This window comes from Camponotus vicinus, unplaced genomic scaffold (genome assembly GCF_025532165.1).
Source record: "Camponotus vicinus isolate PSW18456_S1 unplaced genomic scaffold, iyCamVici1.0 SCAF_7, whole genome shotgun sequence".
Taxonomy (NCBI): domain Eukaryota; kingdom Metazoa; phylum Arthropoda; class Insecta; order Hymenoptera; family Formicidae; genus Camponotus; species Camponotus vicinus.
In genome coordinates this window covers 17648355-17674943 of record NW_028141979.1, presented here as the reverse complement: position 1 = coordinate 17674943, position 26589 = coordinate 17648355, and the positions used below count along the sequence as shown (strand labels likewise).

General features: G+C 39.1%; 1 protein-coding gene across 1 annotated transcript in view; it reads left to right on the top strand.

Annotated features, from left to right (window-relative positions):
- Positions 1-26589, top strand: part of LOC145974706 (uncharacterized) — a 138482-nt gene that overhangs the window by 39497 nt on the left and 72396 nt on the right. The window lies entirely within an intron of this gene.

Below are 26589 nucleotides of genomic sequence, written 5' to 3'. Positions count from 1 at the left end.
GGTCAAACCACCGCTTAGCAAAACCAATTCCGTGTGCTACTTACCGCATCACGGTGTGCTCCGGAGTTCCAGCACGACCACCAAGTTGAGAGTTGTCTTCAACGGATCCCAATGCACGCCTGCCGGAGACTCGCTCAACAACAATTTTCTGGTCGGAGCCAATCTTCTGCCAACTCTCGCCGACGTCCTTCTGCGTTGGCGTTGGCACCGCTTTGTCTTCATCGCTGACATCGAGAAGATGTATAGGCAGATTCTCGTGCACCCCGACGATCGAGACTTGCAGCGCATCCTTTGGAGAAGAAAAGGCACCGACGACGTTCAGGAGTATTGGCTCAACACGGTGACGTACGGATTGGCCTGTGCACCTTTTCTGGCGATCAGAACTCTCCGCCAACTAGCCGACGATGAAGAGTCGGCAAACCCGAAGGGGGCTGTCGCTTTGCGGCGCGATTGCTACGTCGACAACATCGTCACGGGCGCCAGGACCCTGCCCGAAGCAGTCGAGACACAAAGGCAATTGCGCCGGCTCTGCAAGGTGGGCGGGTTCCCCTTGAGGAAGTGGGCCTCGAACCACAAGGACATCCTCGAGGACATCCCCAGGGAGCATCAACTCCAGCAACCACACTACGACTGGGAGGACGAAGCTCATCCAACGTTGGGTCTACGGTGGCACCCCCGCAGCGACTCCTTCACGTTCCGCCTCCAGCCTCGCATGACCGCCCCGCTAACGAAGAGACAGGCATTATCGGAAACGGCTCAAAATTTTCGACCCCCTAGGCTGGTTAACTCCAGTTATCGCTCATGCCAAAATCCTCATCCAGTCAGCCTGGATGAAGCACTTAGATTGCGAGTCCCCACTGCCTCAATTAGATGAGGTGTTATGGAGACGTCTTCTTGAAGATTTTCCGCTGTTGGAGCAGCTCAGGTTAGAACGATGGCTGAATGCCGATGACCAACCAAATCGCGTCGAGCTCCACGGGTTCGCTGATGCATCGGAGCGGGGTTACGCAGCATTGTTTATCTCCGCGTGGTGAGCTCCTCCTCCACAACAACCAGCCTGCTTGCTGCAAAAAGCAAAGTTGCGCCCATTAAGCCCGTGTCCGTACTGCGTTTAGAATTGTGCGCCGCAATCTTGGTCACTAACCTGACTTTTCATCTCCGCAAGACCTTAGACTTGATTTCAGCTCCAGTCACTTTGTGGTCGGACTCCAGAGTAACGCTTCAATGGATTCAGGGACACGCCTCGAAGTGAAAAACCTTCGTAGCCAACAGGGTGTCCCATATCCAGACAAAACTTCCGGAGGCACGATGGCGACACATCCCTGGACGAGACAACCCCGCCGACTGCGCCTCTCGGGGGATTGAGCCCCGGGATTTACTGAACCATTCCCTCTGGTGGACGGGACCTCCATGGCTCACCAAGGATCCATCGCTCTGGCCACGGAATGACTACGCTCTGCACGCCGTCGAGGCGCCGGAGGCTCTCCTCTTCCTCTTCACTTTCCCTTCCACCCATACTTCCACCGGATGATGATCCGAGTCAATTTTATCTCCTATTCTCATTCTTTTGATTCTCCCTCTCACATCCTCATCTCCAATCACATAGTCTATTACTGTACATCCCTTACCCCCCGTAAACGTCCCCTTCCTCATCCCCCCTCATATTTCCATTAAAAATACTCCATTCTTTTTCTTCAACTAATTCCACTAACTTCCTTCCGTCCCTATTTATCTTTTCGTCCTTTGATCTCCTTCCTTTCTCACTTCCTGATTCCCCCTCATCTTTCTCTCTCACCGCTCCTCCCTCCCTTCCTGTTCTCGCGTTAAAGTCCCCACCTATCAGTATTCTACTTCCCACTTCCTTTTCTTCCATCCATCCCTCCATATCCTTTAACACTTCCTCTAAATTCCCCTTCACATATACTCCTATTATCCTCCACCTTCCCCCCCCCTCACTCTTCCTTCAATTATTCCCTCCCTTTCTGATTTCATTTCCTCTCCTTTCTCCATTACTTCTTTTCTTATCCCCATAGCCATTCCTCCCATTGCCCTCCTCTTCCTACTTCTCCTTTTTGCTATTTGTGTTCCCCATTTGTATCCTTTCGGTAATTTTCCTTTTATCCTATCCCATCCCTTCTCATCCACCCATGTCTCTGACAACACAATTACGTCCCAATTTTCCAACCCCTTCCAAAAATCCCTGTCTTTATTCCTCAATCCCGCTACATTCCAGAATGCCACCTTCCATTCCCTACCAATTTCCTTTCTCTTCCCTACCAATTTCCTTTCTCTTCTCCTCCAATCGCCTCCAACGTGGCGACCACGGACAAGGCCGAACCTGCTCCTCAGGTTCTCCGACCTCCATCGCCTCCTGAGGGTCACCGCATGGTGTTGCCGATGGCGAGGCAATCCACCGAGCTCAAGGGCTCACCTCAACCTCACGCCCTACGAGTTGGAGGCAGCCTTGCTTCGCTGGCTCCGTTTGGTGCAAACTCTCCATTTCTCAAGGGAGATCACTGCCCTGAAACGGAACCGTACATTGGTCAAGGGTCAAATAACAAAATTATCCCCCTTCCTCGACGATCATGGAATCATTCGAGTCGGGGACCGGCTGAAGCACGCTGTGCTCTCAGAAGACGAGCGCCATCCGATTGTCTTACCTCCAGAGTCATGGATGACACAGCTCCTCGTCAGGGCACATCACAGACAAACGCTCCACGGGTTCAGCTCACTCTCGGACTGCTTCGCTTACGCTACTGGATTCCTCGAGGCCGCTCCATCGTCAAGGGAATAATTCACCGGTGTGTCACATGTGCAAGGTGGAAGGCCGCAGTGCCACAGCCCATGATGAGCAACCTTCCAACGGCACGAGTCGCTCCGGCACGTCCATTCCTGCGAGCCGGGGTCGATTACGCCGGGTCGATACTCATCCGAACCGGAAAGGGAAGAGGCCACAAATCCCACAAAGGATTCATCGCCGTCTTCATCTGCTTCGCCACCAAGGCCGTTCACCTGGAAGCCGCGTCGGATTACTCAGCGGACGCATTCCTCGCTGCGTTCCGGCGCTTCACCTCCCGTCGGGGCCTCTGCGAAGAAGTCTACTCCGATTGCGGTACAAATTTTGTCGGAGCAAGCCGAGAGCTGCGACTCCTTTTCCAGACGTTGTCATCCGACGGCCGGCGCATCGCTCACACCGCAGCATCCGACGGGATACGGTGGAAGTTCAATCCACCGGCAGCACCTCACTTCAGCGGGCTTTGGGAAGCAGCTGTGAAATCTACCAAATACCACTTGCGAAGAGTCCTCGGAGACACAACCCTCACCTTCGAGGAGATGTCTACTTTCCTCGCTCAAGTGGAGGCGTGCCTCAACTCGCGTCCTCTTCAGGCACTATCGGACGACCACGATGACATAACGGCGCTCACACCGGGACACTTGATCGGAGCTCCTCTGCTGGCAGTGCCCGAGCCCTCACTGGCGGACAGCAACGTCAACCTCTTGCCCCGCTGGAAACTCCTCCAACGGATGCGCGACCACTTTTGGGAAAGGTGGTCGCGAGAATACTCTTTGGCCTCCCGGCCAAAGTGGCTGAAGGATTCACTCACAGTCCCACTGTCGGCGCTCTGTGCCTCGTGCGGTCGGACACATCACCGCCGACCCGATGACCACTCGCCCGGATCGTCAGGCTGCATCCTGGAGACAACGGCGTGACACGTGTAGTCACCTTACGCACCGCATCTTCGGAGCTCATCCGGCCACTCACAAAGATCGTCCTCCTGCCGGGAGCCGACACCGCAGCACCTTCACCGAACTCGGATTCGTGAAAAAAAAAACACGCCGAATTTGTCTTATAAATATCTTGTCCGCTCATTGTAATGTTCTTTACTGTTTGATTTCTGTATTATTTCTGATAATCGTACCGCGCACAATCACTTTCACTCATCACTGCAATCCACTCGCGATTCTTAACATTCACTATCACTCTTGAGCTTCACTACATGCACAAGATTGTTCACTAAATCACTTTGTACATTGTTCATATCATTCACCGCTGTATATATTTCACATTAACGCACTACTTATTCTCGCAAAAGACTCAAATGAACTGAACGACACGTGTCGTCGTACTACGTCACTATCGCATTCCATTCATGATCGCGATCCACTACTCACCAATTGAACCGTTTGCGACACCTGTCCGTACTCGCACACACTCGCAAATTTCGTCATGTACTGACGAGGCGGGCGGGATGTTCGAAAATCATAAAATTATCTCGATTCGATAAACCGCATAAGCAAATTATAATCAGCAATTATAATTTAAGAATTCGAATTTAATGGGCATCAAGAACCTTCTCGAGCCTTCGATTTATCAGAAAAATTCGAACGTTCAAGTTATCTTACATTTTTTGCGCCGCAAAAGAAACGCTCGTTATAAACATTTGGCAAACAATGCCAACCGTCGCCAACGTCAGCGCAACGTACGGGCATGCGCGCCCATACGTCACGATCAGCTGATCGCCAATCAGCTGATCGAAAAAGATCACGCGCATGTCAACCGCTAAAACATCGATGTCAGACCTCATCGGCGGCCAGTAATGCACGGCGCCCTGAGGTCACCGCCAAAATGCGAAATTAATTGGTCCACGTCACAGCGGGCCCAATATTCCGCTCACTATATAATGGGCACCGAGTGTGGACCCGACAAGTCTCGCACTTTTCGCTGCTCGCAGTATTCACGCTAAACCGCTTCGTTCTGTTAAACCGCTCGCTTGTTAAAACCGCTCAGTTTCACGAATCGTACACTCTTCGGGCGCGTTGTCTGAAATCATTGTACATAATAGATATACTTTTCTTTATTGTGTGGTGTCTAAAAATAAAACTTTCAAAAACACAAAAAAATTACGTGTCGTGTCCAGTTTACTTAACAATTACTAATTAGCTTGTGGTTGTCCGTTCGTCGCATTCTTAAACTCTGCACTGTCGCGGCAGTCCGTGCTCATTCGCGAACAACTGATGTAATAATTCCAATAAGATTACGATACTATTTATTTATACTATTTACGATTTAACTGTAATTTATAGTTTATTTTTTATTTTATTTTATTTTTATTTTCCTTATTATAGTTTATCATTTTTTTACTTATTTTTGTTTAAGTAATTTTTGTTGATGTCTAAAATATGTCAAAATCAGTACAGAACGTATTTCCTGGATGAAAATAGTATTTTTGTTTAAATAACTTTTTAGTTTAATTATTTTTTAAACGATACTACGCATTATCACATTAAATGTAAGTTTAATGATATTCATTTTCTTGTTTCTCTATTCTGTACTGATTTTGACATATTTTTTGGGCACTTCTTGACTGATAGCAATACTAGCAATAGTATATTCTTTAAAATGTTTTAATTTGATTTATACTGTGCATTATCACATTGAATATAAGTTTGAATGTAAGTTTAATTATTTTATTTTATTTTTTATTCTTATTATAGTTTAGTTTATCTTTTTTTTTACTTACTTTTGTTTAAGTAATTTTTGTTGTCTTTAAATATGTCAAAATCAGTACAGACCATGTATCTCCTGGATGGAAATAGTATTTTTGTTTAAATAACTTTATAGTTTAATTAATTTTTTAAACGATACTACGCATTATCACATTAAATATAAATTTAATGATATTTATTTTCTTGTTTCTCCATTCTGTACTGATTTTGACATATTTTTTGGACACCTTGACTGATAGCAATAGTACTCTTTAAAATGATTTTGACACATGTAATATTAAAATATTGACACTTATGTAATAAAATATGACTGATAGCAATAGTATTCTTTAAAATGATTTTAATTTTAACACATGTAATATGACACATATGTAATAAAATATTTTGACACATATAATAAAATATTTTCATTCACGTTTTGTAAAAAATTGTAAAAAATCCCAAACAAAAATAAAATTTAAGATATATATAATTATATTATTGACTTAATAAATTAATGTTTAATAAATTTCTGTAATATTATATAATAATTAATTAAAAGTCACTCTATCTTTGGCTGCGGTCGGGGAGATGCTGGAAATGTTCTGAAGCGTTTGATTAACTAATCAGAACAAAAGGAAATAAACATTTTTTTACCCTGATTAGTCGATCAAATGTTTCAAAACATTTTTCAGCGATTTCTTGACTGTACTTTCTTACTTATGAAAAGTTGTTGATTAAATAAGGACACAACTAAATAATATAGTAGTACAGTATGCTTCAATGATTAGTTCTGTTTCTCTAGCGAGAATTGGTAATATCTATCTTTTGCTAATGTATAAAAATCCTATGCATTAGCAAAGGATAGTAGATATTACCAACCCTCGCTAAGAAAACGGAACGAATTATTGACGCGTACTGTACATCTCCCATCGTCACAAGAACACAGCGCCTCTTTCGTCAAACGTGCGAACCGTACAAGAAAAATATCAAAATCATAAAATCAAGTATATATAGCCACGACGGTGACGTATCTTAAAGAGAAAATTTCACATTGAGACTTTGCATCGTTATATTTCTGCTTATAGAGCACGTAGAGCAAAAATAAAGACACTTTTCTTATATAAATCGAATTCAAGCAATTGATTAAACTTAATAAGAACTTGATCTGTTTAGCTATTATCGAGAATCGATAATATGAATTAGTCGCAACTTGGCCATTCGCGTAAAGATACACGATGTGTCTTGCGTCTCAGTGATGACTCGACTTCAAGACACTATCGTGTCTCTTGATTGGTCAGCGATATCGAGACCACCGGCGCTCTGAGCTAACGAACTCACGAGTCTCCAAATATCCTCATAACTCAAATCACGCGCCGGACGAAAAGATATACCCGCAGGACCATGCGGTAAATTCGGCGAATCAAACGATAATCCTACGTAATCGCCCGGTTCGCATGAATTTAACGCATACGCGTGAATTTCGCGAAACGCGTTTTCTAACGAGTGATATATATCGACGCCTTCAGTCAACGGTCGTATCGCGAAACTCGCTTCTCTACCGATTACCCGGAATCTTCTAAATTGTCGCGCATTTTCCGATATTAAATTTACAAAATTGAAATTATAATTTCCGACCTGTTGCTGAAGTTGATGCTGATGTTGTTGTTGCTGTTGTTGCTGTTGGTACTCATGCTCCTCCTCCTCCTCCGCGTCCTCTTCACCCTCCTCAGTCTCGGATGAAATATTTTCCGAGCGGGGTAACTCAGCTACCTCCCCCTCAGTTTCCTCCTCCTCCTTCTTCTTCCTCATTGCTGCAAGAGAGCGCTGAATTTTGTTCGCCGTCAACACCATCTCCGTATTGCACTGTTAAAAATAAAAAAACCGTATAAATTATAAAATACTATTTTTATTATTTTTATTATTTTAATATTTTTATACTCGAATATAATCCGTACTATGAATGTTATAATACAACGAAATAACTCACCTTTTTAGCAATATTCGTTGTTTTTCATCCCGTAATATTCTGGGGAATAGCTAATCCCCCAGCGACGAGTTTCTAAAGAAAAATTAAGAATTTGTTGGATTAAATTCGAGCATAAAAATACCGAGAAATAAATTAATAAAGTTACTTTCTCTGGAGGGAGCGTATATTTTCCTCTTCTTCTTCATCCCCCTCTTCTTCCTCTCTCTCTGTCTCTTCCTCCTCCTCCCCCCTCCTCCTCGCTCTCTTCTGGCTCTTCTTCATTAATCTCCACTCTCTCGCGCTCCTCCATCTCTCGCAGAAATTCTAATAATATTTTAAGATTTGAATATTTAATATTATAGAAACAAAATTTAAAAAAGTTTTAAAAATACTTTTATATTCGGATTTTCGTTTTAGTATACAGGGTGACCCATTTTAACTTAGGCAGCCAAATAACTCGAAAAATAAGCAAGATAGAGAAAAATGTTTTAGACAAAAGTTGTATGGTTTCGAGGGGGCCATAAGATGGTATCATTGGTTTGACCTTGAAGAGTCATTTGAAGGTCACGTGAAGGTCACTTCAATTTTTTTAAATGGAATACCCTATATATTTTTGTACATTCTTGTAGCTTATTTCGAGAGCTTTCCAAAACACTATAATTAAGTACCTTTCCGTTAAGTACTTTTTGAGTTATGATGCTTGAAATAATTTCTTAATTTTACATAAACCGTAAAATATCTTGTAAAATATTCATTTTTCGATTATCTTACCTTAATACTTTTATGTACAAAATAATGAGAGGAATCAATTGGTGTAAAGAAAACACATAGTTGTTCTTAAGAAAAAATATGGAATTGTTAATTGCAAATTACATATTTTTTCTTCGAAACAACTATGTGTTTTCTTTACACCAATTGATTCCTCTCATTATTTTGTACATAAAACTATTAAGGTAAGGTAATCGAAAAATGAATATTTTACAAGATATTTTACGGTTTATGTAAAATTAAGAAATTATTTCAAGCCTCATAACTCAAAAAGTACTTAACGAAAATGTACTTAATTATAGTGTTTTGGAAAGCTCTCGAGATGAGCTACAAGAATGTACAAAAATATATAGGATGTTCCATTTAAAAAAATTGAAGTGACCTTCACGTGACCTTCAAATGACTCTTCAAGGTCAAACCAATGATACCATCTTATGGCCCCCTCGAAACCATACAACTTTTGTCTAAAACATTTTTCTCTATCTTGCTTATTTTTCGAGTTATTTGGCTGCCTAAGTTAAAATGGGTCACCCTGTATATTTTACATCATCATCTTACCTGGCGAGAACACTTCGCTATCAGAGCTGCTGACTGCGTATGTGATGTCGGCAGCGTCATCGTCCATGTTTTCCTCGCCGTCGTCGTCGTCGTCCTCAAGAACGACAACGGGAATCGCCGGATTTTCCTCGAGTAATCGCGGTCTTCCTAAAATGTAGAATATTTTTATTAGTATTAATTATTATTTTTATTACTACCGAACAATCTATCTGAGAAAAATTAACACACGTTTTTATTACGTGCAAACTTACGTGAAGGACCTGCCTCGGGTTCTTCCTCAGCGCGGCGTCTACGCGAAGGTCGCACCACCGCTGTTCTCGCGGGATTATTGTTTCCTGTGATTAATTAGTAATTAAATATTTAACTTTATAATCGCGATTTTTCGTATTTTTTCATCGAAAGTAAAAATAAATAAAATAAGTAAAATAATTACCCGTCGACTGGATCCTGCTGTAGTTTTGGAGTAGGTAGGTTACATGTCCACCTACATCTTCCTCTTCTTCATATTTCTCGTCTTCTCTCAAGACTCTTCGTGCACTAATTATTTCGCCGGCAAGATTTAGCAATTTCGCCTCGCCGCCGAAATGCCCCAATTTATATAAAATTGCAAGCATTGTATCGGAGCAGGCACACGCGAAACTCGAAAATACACTATAATTATGTTCACTCGTTTCCGTTAATTTGGAAATGTAGCTCGCGGAATTTATCTTTGGAGATAAATTCGCAGCCAACTTTACACATCTCGATATCAAAGACTTATTACACGCCATTTTTTTTTCCTCAAGGAATAACACGCGAGCGAAAATTGTACAAGTTTCCTCGGGCGAAGAAAATCTCGAAAATGCTTATATTCGGTTAAAGGTTGTTCATTTTATATATTTTGTTCCCCACTCGAAAAAGAAAAACCAAGCAAACCTTTATCGCCGCTCGGAGAAGTCCGAAAAAAATGTAGAAGTTTGAAATTTCTTGTAGTCATACCGTATTGTAATTATATTTTTCATCGTAGCGCGAATAATCTATTTTTGATTTCTTATTTTATTTTTCGAAAAAGCAACTGACGCCAAGCATTTTTCTAATTACCTTAATTAAGTATTGGTATACGTATGATTTCTTAAAAACTAAGCGTAATAAAAAAAATTTGTAATTATTTCATTTGTCAAAGATTTTTATTTTACGTTGACCATAGCTATTACACGAGTAGAATAAATTTTTAAAATCATTTGTTTCTTTATAAGAAAAAATACTCGTTTAATGCTAATAATAATAATAATAATAATACACGACGTGTTGCCGCGTGTTCACAGTAAAGGACAGAAAGAGATATTGGGAGATATATTGAAAACGTAGTAAAAAAAGTACTCTGTGAATTTTTTTTTAAGAAAAACGATATTTATTATTACATTTTATCGATGTACATTTACTTATTGGTTTTCATAAAATTTTCGTTTCTGTAAAATCGTACGAGAAATTTCATTAAATTTAAGCGAAAGTATCTCTACAAATACAATGCTGAAATATACATCTAAAAATGTTAAATTATTAATTTGAGTTCACTTGAGGACACTTTGTTCGATTTCTTCATAATTTCCTTTAATTGTGAGTTTTATAATTTCACAATCTATGTACGATAAGGAAAGTTTTAATTCTATTTCGGTTATTATATAGTTAGCACATGTATTGACAGTATCAACGATATTAATTAATTGCGACAAATGCGTATCTACGCATTTTATAATATTTTCCAAGCCGAGGAAAGTAACTTTTTGCATCACGATAGCGGTGTTATAAATTTTTCGTTTCTTCAACGGAGGTTGTTCTTCCTTCTCGCCATTAGTCGCGGAATATTTGGTGGTTTCCTTGTATGCCACTAGAATAGCCCTCGCGCCATAAGCGCTGGTAAAGTTGATGATGATATTGTTAATAATAATCGGATTTAATCTTCCCGTTCTTTTTTGATCCTCGTTCTCAAATACTGCCTCATATGATCCATGCAGGCTTGAAATTGCTGCCACGTGTCGGAGTCGAGACAAATCCCATCGGCATTATTGCTCGTTAATTTAACAATTGGAACGAAGCAGTCTTCCTTCGTCGATTGCAATCCCACTTGTATCTTCTTAGTGAAGGATGAATTAAGTCCATATGTTGTAGCAACAAATGTCGGTTTCTTCCGCCGTTGCCGATTTTATTGTCTCCATTTCCCGGCTCCGTAATATCACAAACGTGCGCGGATTTCACAAAACTCGCTATTTTTTCCGTCGTTCCGGCCATTGCTATTAACTCTCGAGTGCACTATGTAAAAAATACTCACAACAACGATAGCGTATTCGCGTAGAATTTTTCTTCTTCGCTCGAGGCTTAACTTCTGTTAACGACGGAATTCGAATGAATCGCGGTTTGTCCTCGCGCTTATATTACTGCTTCTCCCCCTCAAAATAATCTAAAAAAGAGTGGGGGGAAAATAATATGCGCAGAAGTGAGCATAAATGCGTGTTCAAACAAAATATTTTACAATAATCAAAGAAAAAATACCGAGAAACTTCTATAAATGTTTCTAGAAACTTCTAAAAATTTTCTCTAAGCTATATCTCGGTGATTCACCACGGGAAAAATATTTAACGATGTTTTATTAGGGAAGATTTTTTCATCATGAAAATATTTTTCTTAACCTTCTAAAATAATTAGAAAGAGACTTGTAAATCTAAATGATCACTATGTTCGGACACGAACAAAAGGACTATGAAGAAGAAGAAATCTAAATGATAGATATTACGTGCGGGGGTATATCCGAATGTTTAATTTAAAAAATGTGAAATCTTATCAGATTTCTTAGTCGATACGGTATATATGCTGTTTCGACATGAGAAAAAAATAGGTGGATTTAGGATGAGGGCCTCGCTAGGGTGGATTCAAGGTGAGAATATTTTCCATATCTTCCTAAATTATTTAGAAAGAGAATTGTTTTCTTAATCACTATTGCAAATATAACGGGTCTATTTTAAAATAAAAACCATTCACGATTATCTTAAGATGAGATTATTTTATTGGATGTCTCTAGTTTTTTTAACGTGTGTTTAGGCTTTTAAGAATCTCTAGACATTATTATTATATCACAAGGGATGTTATTTGTCTGAGAGAGCTATCGGCTGACCCATAAAATACGTATATATACAGGTATTTTGTAACGTGTATATACAGGTATTTTGTAATTTAGACGATACAACGATTTAAAATATATTTTCTAGAATTTAAGCATTTTATTTTTATACTATAAGCGCTTATAGAGAATCAATTATGAGCTCATTAGCGCTGGTGCTCGCGAAAGTCGCTGATGCGAGCCTACCCTCGCGCGAATACGCTTACTCGCGGTCGCGCACCGTGTATCGGCTAATCGGCGGTGCTTTCCCCTCGCACGCGTAACAGAGAACGCTAGCGCGAGCACGCGGCCGGCGCGGATGGGGCCCCCCGTGAATAAGCTTATTTTCTTCTTACATTCCTGCAAATAATATTCGAGGAGCATGCGCATTTTTTACTTAGGTTATTGTTGTTAAATATCATCGTTTTACTTTTTTATTTATGAGATTGTTCCTAAACACGAAATCGATTATTTTGTGTAATGGACGTGCGCTGGAAACATCCTTGGACGTCGATCGTCTGTGGTCCTACGGGATGCGGGAAAACAATTTTCGTGAAAACATTTCTTCGACATTTATCTCGCATGTCCGATGTCCGATTCGAGAGAATTTTATTTTATTACACCGAGTGGCAAGATGCGTATCAGTGCTTACGTTGCGACACGGGTGAGAGAGAAGAAGAGAAAAGTGAGAGCAAATATAGCGATAATGCTTTAGTAAAAATGAGAAAAAATATAATCGAATTTCACGAAGGGTTACCGCGCCCGGAAGATTATTCTAACGATCCGCTTTCTCCGAAATTGGTGATAATCGACGATCTTATGAAAGAATCATCTTCGTGCGACGCTATCGTGGATCTATTTACCAAAGGAAGTCATCATAAGAATTTCAGCGTTATACTCATTTCGCAAAATCTTTTCCATCAGGGGCGTGGGCAGCGCGACATATTTCTCAACGCGAATTATATAGTAGTTTTCAAAAATCCACGCGATCGCGCGAAAATTCGTCATTTAGCACGCCAGGTATATCCCGACGATCCAAAATTTATGGAAGAAGCGTACTACGACGTTATCTCGAAGCCGCATGGATATTTATTGCTCGATTTGAAACAATCGACTCCAGACGAATACCGATTTCGCACGTGTATCTTTCCGGAGGATACTCTACATTACGTCTACATATCTCGTAAATCAGTCATTAGAGGCGGAAGCGTATAAAAGAACAGTATTCTCACCCGCGAGTTGTAGTTGTACGATTACGGCGCAATGGTGAAAAAAGCAGACCATAACAAAACATCATCGACGGCGACAGCGAGGAATTTACCGAATAGCGCAATAAAGACTGCAAAACGCTGCATCGGAGAGAGGAATCTGTGTCTCTTAAAAACTCTATGCTATTTGAAAAAAAATCAAAGAGCGGTGTTCTTACGTGATGCCGACAATAAATTTGTAAAGTGTATTCAGGAGTGTATTTTCAATACGCTCGAAGGTAACGTGCCGCTCGAATCTAGCGTAAAAAAGCGCTTGTCCAAGCATAAAACGACTTTACGGCGCATCGCGGCAAAGCGGGGTAATTTGAAGACTAAAAGAAAACTATTGGTACAACGCGGAGGATTTTTACCCTATATTATCGGTCCTATACTCAGTGCTTTATTATCACGGATTATCGGTGAGTGAAAAAATACAATTCTTTATATCCTTTGTGAGAAAAAAATAATAATATTTGGAAAAGTATTAAAAATGGAAAAGGCTAAAAAAATGGTTTTAATTTCTACGGAAAATCTCGAAAAAATGCAACGAATGCAGCAGCAACAAAATCAACAGTCGGAAAAGGTTAATAATATGGAAAATGATAATAATAAATCTATACGGGCACCGGGAACCCCTTTATCGCGACTCGATGGGGAAATGTGGCGTATTCTCAATCTCTCGACTCCCACCGACGAGGGTGAAAGATGGAAAATGTATAAAGAAGTACTTCAACGTTATTTTTACTTTGTTCGGGATGCAAAAAAGCGTTTCCGCTAACAAGGAGATGCCACGAACTGCGAACTCTACTTTCGAATGAGCTATAGTGCATTCGAAAGGGGAGGTCAAATCATTAAACCGTATCAGAGGTTTTGGGTGTATGGGCCTTAGTTTCTAAGAAATATGTATCTAAATGTAAGCATTTTCTAACTGTAAGGGAAATACAATAGATAATTTACACTCAGCATGAAGCGCGGTAGCCGTAGTGGTTAAGCGTACGTCTATTATTTTGTCACATGCCCAAGCTGGGTTCGAGACCGCATGTGTCAATTTTTTTTTTCAAATGACTGTTTAATTAAATTTTTTTAAATTCTTGTACATGATTTATTGTGCTGATTTTTTATGTTTTATTAAATATTTTGCACTTATGTGTTGTAAAAAAATGACAATAGCTTTTACATGTTTTTTATGTCTACCTTTTTATTTATTATAAAATTCTGACATCGCTGTACAATGTTGAGGATGAAAATCTATATAAAAGCATTGAAAACATAAATGATTCGCACACTATGAACATTTTACAAATGGAAACCGTGTTTTTACAAATACATTTATTGTTATGTACATTGGGTGGAAAACATAACTGGTTAACGTTATAAAATATATCGCGTTCATTTGCTAACTTCGACGCGTACCAAGCAAATTCAATCATTTTTCTAAACTTCGGAGCAGATAATAAATAATGAGTAATGATTGTATTCGTATCGCGTCATATCGCGAATTTAATTCTTTTTTTTCTTCGCTAACTATAATATCCGGACAGTTTTGATTTCTTTTTATAATAATTTTTACTTGTCTATAGAAATAGACGTCACAAGGTTGACAGATCGGAGTGCATTTCGGCGGAATTATTTGTAAATTACACGTTGGTTTGTTATCGTCATTTACAAACATTTCATTATACATGTGAATATTCTTTTGACCTCCCCACGAGTCTACAATCATCAAGAAGGAATTGTTTTCAACATACGGTTTTATGATTGTTTTTAAATATTGTTCATATAAATAAGAGGTCAGTTTGCCCGACTTTGAGCAAACAACAACAACATTTTTACACAGTTTTAAAAGCTCGTCAACTTCTACTTTTACACGGATTCCAAATGTATCTCCCGGTTCTTGTAGGCATACAAATACTTTATCTATTAATTTTCCAGATTTTGTGAGAGTATATTGAGCGGTATATGAATGAGTTACCTTATTTAAATCACCTATGGAAAGTTCGACTGCTTTTTCTCCCGTATGCGTGTATGTTCTTGAAACATTTACCCGATATTCACAACCAGTTTGATCCATATTAATAATATAATCAGGATCATCATCGCTAGAAATTGATTGTATTAAATCTTGAAATTGTATTGCAGATTTCGAAATTTCCTCCGGTGATTTAATTTCTTTTTTTGATATATAGCGTACGACGCGACGATTAGAAATTCTATAACTTGTAAGAAAATTAGTTAACCACGATGCTGATGCTGTAAATTGAAAAACGCTCTTCTCTTCATTGTCTTCATCTCGAAATTGTGTTGCAGCAGCTATAGCCCACTGCTGTATTTGCCGCCTTGTTACCAATTGTTTCTGTTCACGCGCTTCAGAAAATCGATCGTAGACATTTTTCTTTATAATGTCCAATTTATCTACATATGTACCACCTTTTATGATATCTTTTTTAAAATGTGCTATATCACTTTTGTTGCGTAAGTGTTGTTTAAAACGCTTTTGTAAACCTTGAAAGCTCCACGTTGGATGTTCATTCGCGGTCATAACAATTTTCAATTTTATATCGAAGGGTACTCTATCTAGATAAGAAACTTTCTCAGGTGGTACATATTCTTCTTCCGATGATAATGATGATGATGTCGATTCTTGCGATGCCTGTACTTCGACTTTCGCTTCCTCTTCATTTGGTGGAAAATATTCAACTTCCTTTGTTATCACACACTTCCCCAACATTGTTACAAAGCTTTCAAACAATTTTCCAGCAACTTCTTTGGCAGAATGCGTAAATTTGTTGGGTGGTTCGGCATAAATTATATCAAATTTTAACAGTACATCTACAAAAATAATTAAATATACCTATATATTTCTGTACATCTGTCGTACATGTATACAAAAATGTATTATAAAAGTTTTAAAAGTATAAAAAATATTTACCTTTAAAATACGCAATACTGTCAGTTAAATCTTCTTTCGAAATATCACATTTTGCCAAAGACTGGATATGCTCTTTTAAAAATGGATTCACACCTGCCGCTTCCATTTTTTTACAGTAATATAAAATCGATATTTCGCACAGAGAATAAACGGACACGTACTTCCTAACAGACGCTCGTGAGAATGACAAAGAAGACGTCACCCTAACAGTCATTGCTATACGCATGCGTTAGAGAAAACGAATATTCTAGAGAGTATCAACCGGTAGACACATTTGGGGCCCGTTAAAGCAGAAGTTGACGAACTTTTAAAACTGTAGAAATAAAATGTTCATGGTGTGCGAATCATTTATATTTTCAATGTTTTTATATAGATTTTCATCCTCAACATTGTACAGCGATGTCAGAATTTTATAATAAATAAAAAGGTAAACATAAAAAACATGTAAAAGCTATTGTCATTTTTTTACAACACATAAGTGCAAAATATTTAATAAAACATAAAAAATCAGCACAATAAATCATGTACAAGAATTTAAAAAAATTTAATTAAACAGTCATTTGAAAAAAAAAATTGACACATGCAGTCTCGAACCCAGCTTGGGCATGTGACAAAATATTAGACGCACGCTTAACCACTACGGCTACCGCGCTTCATGCTGAGTGTAAATTATCTATTGTACTTCCCTTACAGTTAGAAAATGCTTACATTTAGATACATATTTCTTAGAAACTAAGGCCCATACACCCAAAACCTCTGATACGGTTTAATGATTTGACCTCCCCTTTCGAATGCACTATAGCTCATTCGAAAGTAGAGTTCGCAGTTCGTGGCATCTCCTTGTAAGATTCGCGTGGGGCTTTAAATGACGACGCCGATGATAAAACTAAGCAGGACGAGGACATGTACTTGGAAGATGACGATACCGCTGAATTTACGCATACTTTAATTAGTAGCGTTAGAGATGAAGGTGACGCTAATAGTTTCGGGAAGAAACGCGATCAATCGGCAGAAATGATTAAAAATATAATCGAAAGTGTGCCGAAAACTTATCGCTACAAAGCTCACACGCTATTGAAATATTTACTCGATGCCCCGTCGTCAAAGATCGGTTGGGATAGACAAGGACTCGTAACTATAAACGGTGCGGTTGTAACGGGTTCGAATATTAGCGATCTCATAAATGACGCGATACGCGAGAGAAAAACAGTAAAAGCAATCGGAAGAGTTCAGTTTACGCGATTACTGCACGACATAAACACACCTTCCAGTCTCATAGGAAATCGTAATTTTTTACACGCGGGCAAAATAGCTCGCCGTATTAAAAGCAGCGAATTAGCACCTGTTACTTCCACTCCGAAAACTCGTCGTTCACGCAGCAGGTTAAACGAGACGGTTGTATCCGAAGGAGATACGGTATTTATATCTGCCGATGAGGATGAGGCCGATAAAACATTAGCCAGTAAGGACGACAATTCCCCGACAAAGAAAGCAAGAGGTTTATTCAAGGTCGGAGCAAATTCTAATAAGATGGAACTCGAAAAATTATATTACGATCCTTCGCACTACGCGGGTTATTCAGCGACAGTCAATTTATCACGAGCGGCTAAGCCGAATTTCTCGCGTAACAAGGTTGTCGACTGGCTTAAATCGCAAGACGCGTACACGCTGCATCGTCCAGTACGTCGAAAATTTCCGCGTTTACATTATAATGTGACAAATATCGATGATTTATGGGAGGCGGATTTAATCGATCTTCGTAATCTTAAGAGTTATAATGACGGATATTCCTATCTACTGGTGGTACATTATCGATGTACTTAGCAAAGCTTGCAAAACTTTTACGCGATAAAACTTCGGCGTGCGTGATAAAGGCCTTTCAGAACATATTTTCGAGAAACAAAAAACGTTTACCTGTATACCTACAAACTGACAAAGGTAAAGAATTTATCGCCAGTGCTGTACAAAAATTCTTAAAAGAAAAAAACATCTGTTTTCGTGTAGCTCGTAATCCTGATATTAAAGCAGCTATAGTCGAGCGTTTCAATAGAACACTTAAGGAGAGGATATGGCGTTATTTTACGCATAAAAATACTCGTCGTTATATCGATATTTTGCAGGATATTGTTCGCGCTTACAATCATACTCGTCATTCTAGCATTAAAATGCAACCCGCGGCCGTTACGTTGGAAAATGCGCGTATCGCGCGAGAAAATATGAATCGACGTTGGAATATCAATGATGATGATGATGCTGAAGGGAGAAAAAATCGCGGACGCAAACAAAAGTGTAAATACAAAGCGGGCGAACTCGTACGCATCAGTAGAGCAAAAGCAGCGTTTGAGAAAGGATACAAAGCTGGTTGGAGCGAAGAAATATTTCGAATTCATCGCGTTCTCGAATGGAGAAGACCTCCTGTATACGAATTAAGTGATTTACAGAGCGAGGTTATAGACGGGATTTTTTACGAGCAAGAATTAACACATGTTATTAAAGACTTGCGAGAGGGAGAATTTATCGTAGACCGTGTGATAAAAACCAAGGGACGAGGTAATAATAAACAATTATTAGTTAGTTGGCGGGGATATCCTTCTAAATTCGATTCTTGGATACCTGCCTCGAGTTTAATATCAAAATGAGATGGGAAGAATTTTACATAATCCTCCCGAGCAATGGTAGCATGCGATACTTTCCGGAAAATAAAACAACGTGCTTCATCACCGAATTACCTCAACGTATAAATTTAAGCGGTCGTTGGGAAGTAGCGTTCACGGAGATCCAGTTTCCGTGTAGCTTTTTACATATACGCCCTGGAGAAGGTACATTACAATTCCTCAATGTTAGAAGGAAGAACGAAGAGATAATTCCTGTAGACGATGCCGAAGTACCGCCAGGCCTTTATTCAAGTATACGCGATATTATAGAAACGATGAATTACGCATCTAAATTGGTAAACTCGCATATCGTTTGGGAATTAAAAGTCGGAGGTAGAGTTGTTATGAAACTTTCTTGTGTAGAAGAGAAATGCGACATGGTCTATTACGTATATTTTTCCGACAAACTTTGTCGAATACTCGGTTTTGATATAGACGATAAAAACGTTTACACTTACTTTTTCCGTTATTTCTTTTTGCACTCGAGGATGATATCGAGTATATAATAGCCGACAAACTAGCTAGCTTGATGCGAGGCATTCCCGACAAACTTTTCGTCTACTGTGACATTTGCGAGCCTTATATCACGGGGGATGTACAATCGCCCCTTCTTCGAATAATCGCGCTCGACGCTTGAAATGATTATTCGTTTGCATCTAGCCAGATAAGCCATTTTTCGCCCGCACAATACATCGCTTTGCGTCAAACATGTTTCCGAACAATCGAAATAGATATAAGAGATCAACAAGGGGAAGGTATACCATTCGAATTCGGAACGTTGACTGTGACTTTGCACTTTAGACGTATCGATTAGATATTATAAAATACACAGAATCTGCGAAAGAAAAAAAGCGCATTTGACCGTTCATTATTATTATTATTATTAATGGACTATTACTCGGTATATACGACGAATTACAGAACGGCGGCCGCGGCGGCGGAATTCCGCGAGTTTTCGTCGGATTGCCCTATCAACGTGGTCACGGAATCGGTAGTTTTCTCGGGGGATTAGTACCACCTTATTTAGGTAAAGCCGTACGAGCTATGGGGAAAGAAGTTTTACGAGCCGGTGTTAATATAATCGAAGACGTCGAAAACAATACGCCATTTAAGATAGCGGTCAAACACCGTTTTGGAGAATCGCGAAACAAACTCAAGAGAAAAGCCAAAGAAAAAATAAGTAGTCTAATGAAGGGCTCGGGATATAAGTCTGATGCGAAAATGCATGTAGCTCAGTTCCCTTTTGTCGGGTTTGATAATCACATCGCACGACCCGCAATAACATCAGCTCGTAAGCGACGACGGACGAGTAAGAAAATCAAAGCGGTTGGGGAAAAAAGAACGAGTACAAAAGCACAGAGAAATAAAAAGAAAAAGAAAAGTCATACGGTTGTGAAAAAAAGACTTAAGACGTCTGCGAAACGGCGTAAAATCGGTAAAAAACGTATCCGATATATTTTCTTAAACGGCTATATTCGAAGCATTCTAATTTAACGACGGTGGTGACCACGGTCGTGTATACAGGTCTTGCAACTCTAGTGGTGGAGGGTGACTCACATCTTGAAGCCGTTTTCAGTTCATCGCTTAACCGTAAGAGTCGCCGTGATCGGGTGTCCACCCACGGGTGCGAGAGAGATAGAAAATGATTTTTCTCTGTTACAGCGCACTGTAATCTAATCTCAGTTTATTATATAACTGTATTAATGAAGTTATAAGAACTGTAAAATTAAGTAGACTAATGATAAAAATGCAATGGAATTAAAAATACACTAATGACTAATAAATCATTAAACATTAAGCATATTTTATACTCAAATGGGAGCGTATTTCCGTAAATACTGCATAATTATGGCAAAAAGTGGCTAAATATTATCTTTTTTTTACAAAACATTGATAATTTCAGAGAAAAGTGCGTTTGTAATATGCAACGATATCTCTTGCGCTCGTGCGAAGCACCAGGGTGTGATAAGATACTCTTAAGTGTTATAGAAAAAGATATAGGAAAAAAATAATAACGGAATATCGTAAAATATATTATTTTAATAGTTTTTTAATTTTGACTGTTTCTTTTTTTTAACAAACTGTACTGGCAACAGTAAGTTTTGTTGATGAGCACGTTGTCTCATTGAGATTCCCATCCGATCGCTGCGACATATGGTGGCAAAATCAAACACTAAAAACTCCTTCAAATTGCGAGTCACTCACTGTACCTAAAAAGAGCCTGAGTTGCAAGACCTGTATACACGACCGTTGTGATGACCGACGGACGAGAGCGAGCAATTTGCGATAAAGAAATATGTCTTTTCTTCACACGCATTCGAGCGAGTGTTTAAAGAGCGAACTCGATCTCTTCTCTCTATCACCTACGCAAACTAGCATCGAAAGTTCGCAATGGATTCATTACAAACCCGTGACCTCTCTCTCGGACGACTCGCCGATAGAATTCGTCATCCCCGGACACGGAGAAGAATATTTAGATCTCACGCACACCATGCTGAGTCTTCGTCTATGTGTAGAAACAAACGCCGATTCCGCGAGACAGACTTCAGGAACAAGCGCCGAAAGAATATCCGTAGGCCCCGTAAATCATTTGCTTCATTCTATCTTCAATCAAATCGACGTGTATTTCAATCAAAAGCTCGTGTCGCCTCCAAACAACGCTTACGCGTACCGAGCGTACATAGAGGCGTTGTTAAATTATTCTTCACCCGCAAAAACTTCCCATCTAACTTCCTGTCTATGGGACATGGATGCACCTGGACACATGGACGATCTGTTGGAATCAAATCCCGGCAATCCCGCTCTCGCAAGACGCGCTTGTTATATTTCCGGAGGGAAGGCGTTAGATCTCGTAGGACATCTCCATTGCGACGTTTTCAATCAAGACAAATTTTTAATTAACGGTGTAGAAGTACGGTTGAGATTAGTTCGTTTAAAAGATTCGTTCTGTCTCATGGAAAGTAGCGGAACATCGAAAATTCATATTCTCGATGCTATCTTGCTCGTTAGAAGGGCGAAAATAAGCTCAGATTTGTTACTCGCGCATGCTAGAATGATGAGTAAAGTTACAGCCAAGTATCCGCTCACGAGAGTCGAGGTTAAAACATTCACGATTCATAGCGGTGTTATGGGTGAATCGTTAGATAATGTAATACTCGGTCAATTACCGAAGCGAATAATAGTCGGTTTCGTTAGTAATAAAGCGTGACAGAAAATTAAATCCGTTTAATTTCAAAAACTACGGAATAAATTTCTTTTCGCTGTACGTCGATGGCACGCAAATTCCCAGTAGACCTTTGCAACCAGCTTTCTCCGTGGAGGAACCGCTTTACATCGAAGCTTATCAAACTCTTTTCTCGGGAACAGGTATTCATTTTTTGAACGAAGGAAATTCTATAAGCAGAGACGATTATTTCAAAGGATATACTTTATTCGCTTTTGATCTTACTCCCGATCTATCCGCTAATTGCGCTGGACATTGGAATCTCGTCAAATATGCTAGTTTACGATTAGAAGTGCGATTCGTAAAGGCACTTTCCGAGACGGTTAATTGTATTATTTATGCCGAATTCGATAATGTCATAGAAATCGACTCGTCTCGTCAGGTCATCGTCGATTTTTCGGGATAGGATTTTTATAGACGCTTAAAATTGTTCCCCCTCTACTTCGCTCAAAACATCGACATCATTGCGCAACTTTTCGAAAAATATTCAGTTTCGTTTGAGACACGCTCGGCGTCCTCGTTTCGCATAGAGCCTCGCGTCGAATCACATAAGTTTTTCGTAAGATGGATATAGTCGTCGATATTCAGGGTTTCCGCGATGCGAAGAAAAAGTTTATCCCTAAGGAGGTTGCTGTTGTAGCGATTGACGCTCCAATCGTCAATCATTGGATTATGATACCGCCGCATTCGTTTGCCGAATTATCCGAAAAAATAAGGCAAGAAAACAATTGACTCACGCGAAATCATCACGGCATTGAATGGTTCGATGGCGAAACTAATCCGAAATATTTTACATCGCAACTGCGACAAATTACAAGATGCGTGCGTCACATTTATGTTAGAGGAAACGAAAAAGCGAGTTATTTGCAGAATCTACTTTCTAGAAATATATATAATTTGGAAGGCATCTCACCGGCATTCAAAAATCTGACGGTAGAAGAAGAGTACGGACATCACGGATTTCGAAAATTCGGAATCTTTCGTTGCGCATTATGCAATGCTTACAAATTAAAAAGCTGGATAGTTGCGCAAAATAATTTCAACAGCGACGGAGACAGCATTACTCAAACGACTTGCAGTTCTCCCGAAATTTTGATAGTAAGCAACGACGACGACGACGATGAAAATGAAAATATTAAAGCACAATTAAATAATAAAATAGAGAAAAAAAATTTGCAAAAAATCGAACGTACGGCTATTAACCGCTCCACGCAAACAGACATTGAAAATCCGTTAGCTATACAAGCCGAAAACAAGCCATCAAAAGAAATTATTCAAATAATATAATTAATAATAACGAAGTTAAAGCTGTATGTGAAATGTTATTCGACAGACTCCATAAACATAATTGTAATTTTATATAATTCAGACTCTCTACAGAACATATTTCACTGCGAAAATAGCAATTGTTTTCAGTTATGCATGAAGGTATTAACATTTCATCACAGTCTTTTAAAAATAAAATATAATTGTCTTTCTTTATGCTTTGTGTCGTATTCTTGTCTTCTAATAATACTGTTTCTTTAACATTATTTTTTTGTAAAGAATTCATAGTTGAATTCTGCATTTCATTAGTCGATAATAAGTGTGAAGTATTAATGACATCTACAACTGTAGAATATTCCTGACGTATTTTTTTAAGTCGACAAAAAATGCCTTTTATATATATTTTCTATAGCTTTTCTCTTTCGGTCCATTTTTAAGTACATTCGATGATTAATTCGATAAATGATTCGATGAAAAGATGAATAAACTGAAAAATGTGCATGTTTAATAAATAAATATTAGTACTTTTTTAACAATTACGGGCAAAAATAATGTAGAGAGAGATATTGCAAAAAAAATATATATAATAAATAAATATATTATATATATATATATATATATATATATATACATATATATATATATACAATAATTAACGAATATATAATAAGTTATAGGCATTGTGATATATTTAAAAAAATTACTTTAAATGAAAATAATGTGATCACAGTACAAAACTGTACGTGTGTAATTTTAAAATACAATATTACAACCATACTTAAATGTCTTATTTAATTGCTGCAAAACTTGAGATTAATAGGAAAATGCAAATGATTTTATTTTTAATAGATACGTGCTTTCTTCAATATAGAAAATTACTTTTCAGTACTTCTTTTTCAGTACTTTTCAAGTAGCAACTTCTAAAAGACATATTAAAAACATCTAAAAGATGTGTAAAAAAATATAATATCTTTTAGATATTTGTTAGATATTCTTTTAGAGGTTTGTCTGGCATAAACGTCTTTACATATTTTTAAAACAGTTTTCATTATGAAAACATATACAGGGTGATCCAGAACAAACGTTTGTCTTTAAAAAAATAAATTGTCGAGTCTATTCTAAGACGATTTTCTCTTTACCAAAATTGTCTACGAGGCTTAGTTTTTAAATTATTAAATAAAATAGTTTGCGAATTACGGAACGAGTACAAGAGGTAGACAGGGACGGCGCAACTCACCGTCCGATACAGGCGATCATGTGGGGCGCTCGACGCGATCAGCTGATTGCTGCACACGATGAGTGTAACAATCAGTGTGTGTGTGTGTGTGTGGTGTATTTATGCACGCGTATCCACACATGCACCGTACTCTCTCTCTTTCTCTCTCTCTCTCTCCCTCTTTCTCTCTCTCTCTCTCTCTTCCTCTTTCTCTCTCACTCTCTCACTCACTCACTCACTCACTCACTTATTCTTACCTTAATAATGAGATTCTTCATACTGCTGATAAATAGCAGTGCCCAGTGTGTTGCACGATAATAATCGTCGTCGACGAGACGTCGTCTTCAACACGCAGTCTGACACATCGTCAAATAAACGAAGTTTTTTCTTTCATCACTTTCGACATTTTTATAAATTTACTCGCGCACTTAATCACTCACGATTGATAAAAGGAGGAATTTACCAACGGTACGAATTTAATAAACGGTTAACGCATTTAATTATTAATTACACACTCGATTAAAGAAACGCGTTAACAGAACGCGATACTCGATGCAAAGCGCGCGACGCGACGACCGACGACAAGCAGGTCAGGTTAGTACTAGCGCCTCTAGCGCTGCCAAACATAAACGTGTAGCATTACGCGCGAGACGCGAGACGCTACCGTGTGTCTTATAATTAGCTGCAGTTTCCGCATTGTGAATGCGATAGTTTGGAAAATTCAAAATCTGTAGTATCATATTCGGTTTATGTAAATAATTTATTAATATTTATTTTGCTTTATCTCCTTTTTGCAAGCGAAATGTTCCATGTAAAAATATGTTGGTCGCTCTGAAAAGAGCGGATTATCTTTGATCGCTCTGAGAAGAGCGGATTGAAATATGATTTATAATAAGTGCTCGAAATGAGCACCATCATTCTAACGCATGCTCTCATGCGTTTCACTAAATTATTTTGGACGTTCTCCATCATTTCGTCTTCGATGGCCCAAATAGCATGTCGTAATCTTGTATCTAATTCGTCGACATCTTCGGGAAGCGTTTTGTAAATTACTTTCTTACAATATCCCCATAAAAAAAATCGAGAGGGTTGAGATCCGGGGATCTTGCGGGCCACCGTATCGGGCCATATCGACCCATCCAACGTCCAGGAAATTGTTCGTTTAAATAATTTGTTACAACTCTGGCGTTGTGTGGTCCAGCACCGTCTTGTTGAAAAATAATCTTGTGTCTGTCTAATAATGGAACTTCTTCTAAAAATTCGGGCAGATTATCTCTTAAAAATTCTGCGTATGTTTGGCCTGTTAAAATATCTGGCAAAATAACTGGACCAAGTATGTGAGTTCCCATTATTCCAGCCCACAGATTCATCTTCCAGCGAACTTGGAAATTTCTTTGTCGCGTGACTCTGGGATTTTCTTCGCTCCAAAAATGCATATTATGTGTATTAAAAATTCCTTCTTGTGTAAAAAAAACGATTCATCGCTGAATATTACATAAGAAGGAAATCTAGGATTTTGATCCACTTTTCGTAGAAAATTTTCACAAAACGTTCGTCTTGTGTGGTAATCTTCTGCTCGCAAATGTTGCACGCGAGTATAATGGAATGGATGCAAGTTTTCTTCTTTCAGTATTCTGTGTATAGTTCCGTAAGATAAATTGTGTTCTCGAGCAATCACCCGAATACTTGATTCGGGATTATTCTCGAAAGCACGCAGAACTTGCTCCGCATTTCGTACATTTCTTGCATCGCGATGTCTCCCAGTGTCCTGTTTGTTTAAAAGGACACTGCCAGTTTCGTACAGCCTCTGAGCTGCTCGAAGTATTACGGCAGCGGATGGATGTCCTGCTCGATTCGGATACAATTCTGTGTATCTTCTCGCAGCTACATGATATTGCCCATGACACTCGCCAAGTGCATCAGCATATCGTAATATTCTTCGTTTGTGTACGCCATATCGTTCTTTTAACGCTTCTAATCATCGAAGGGTTATTGATTGCAGCATCGATCGCCCGACCGTATTTATACGATCCTCGCAGGGGGTCTATACCCCCTCCGCGTCTCCTGCGACGAATCCGCGAGTCGCGTCTCGTGACACGCGACTCGTGACACGCGACTCGCGGATTCGTCGCAGGAGAC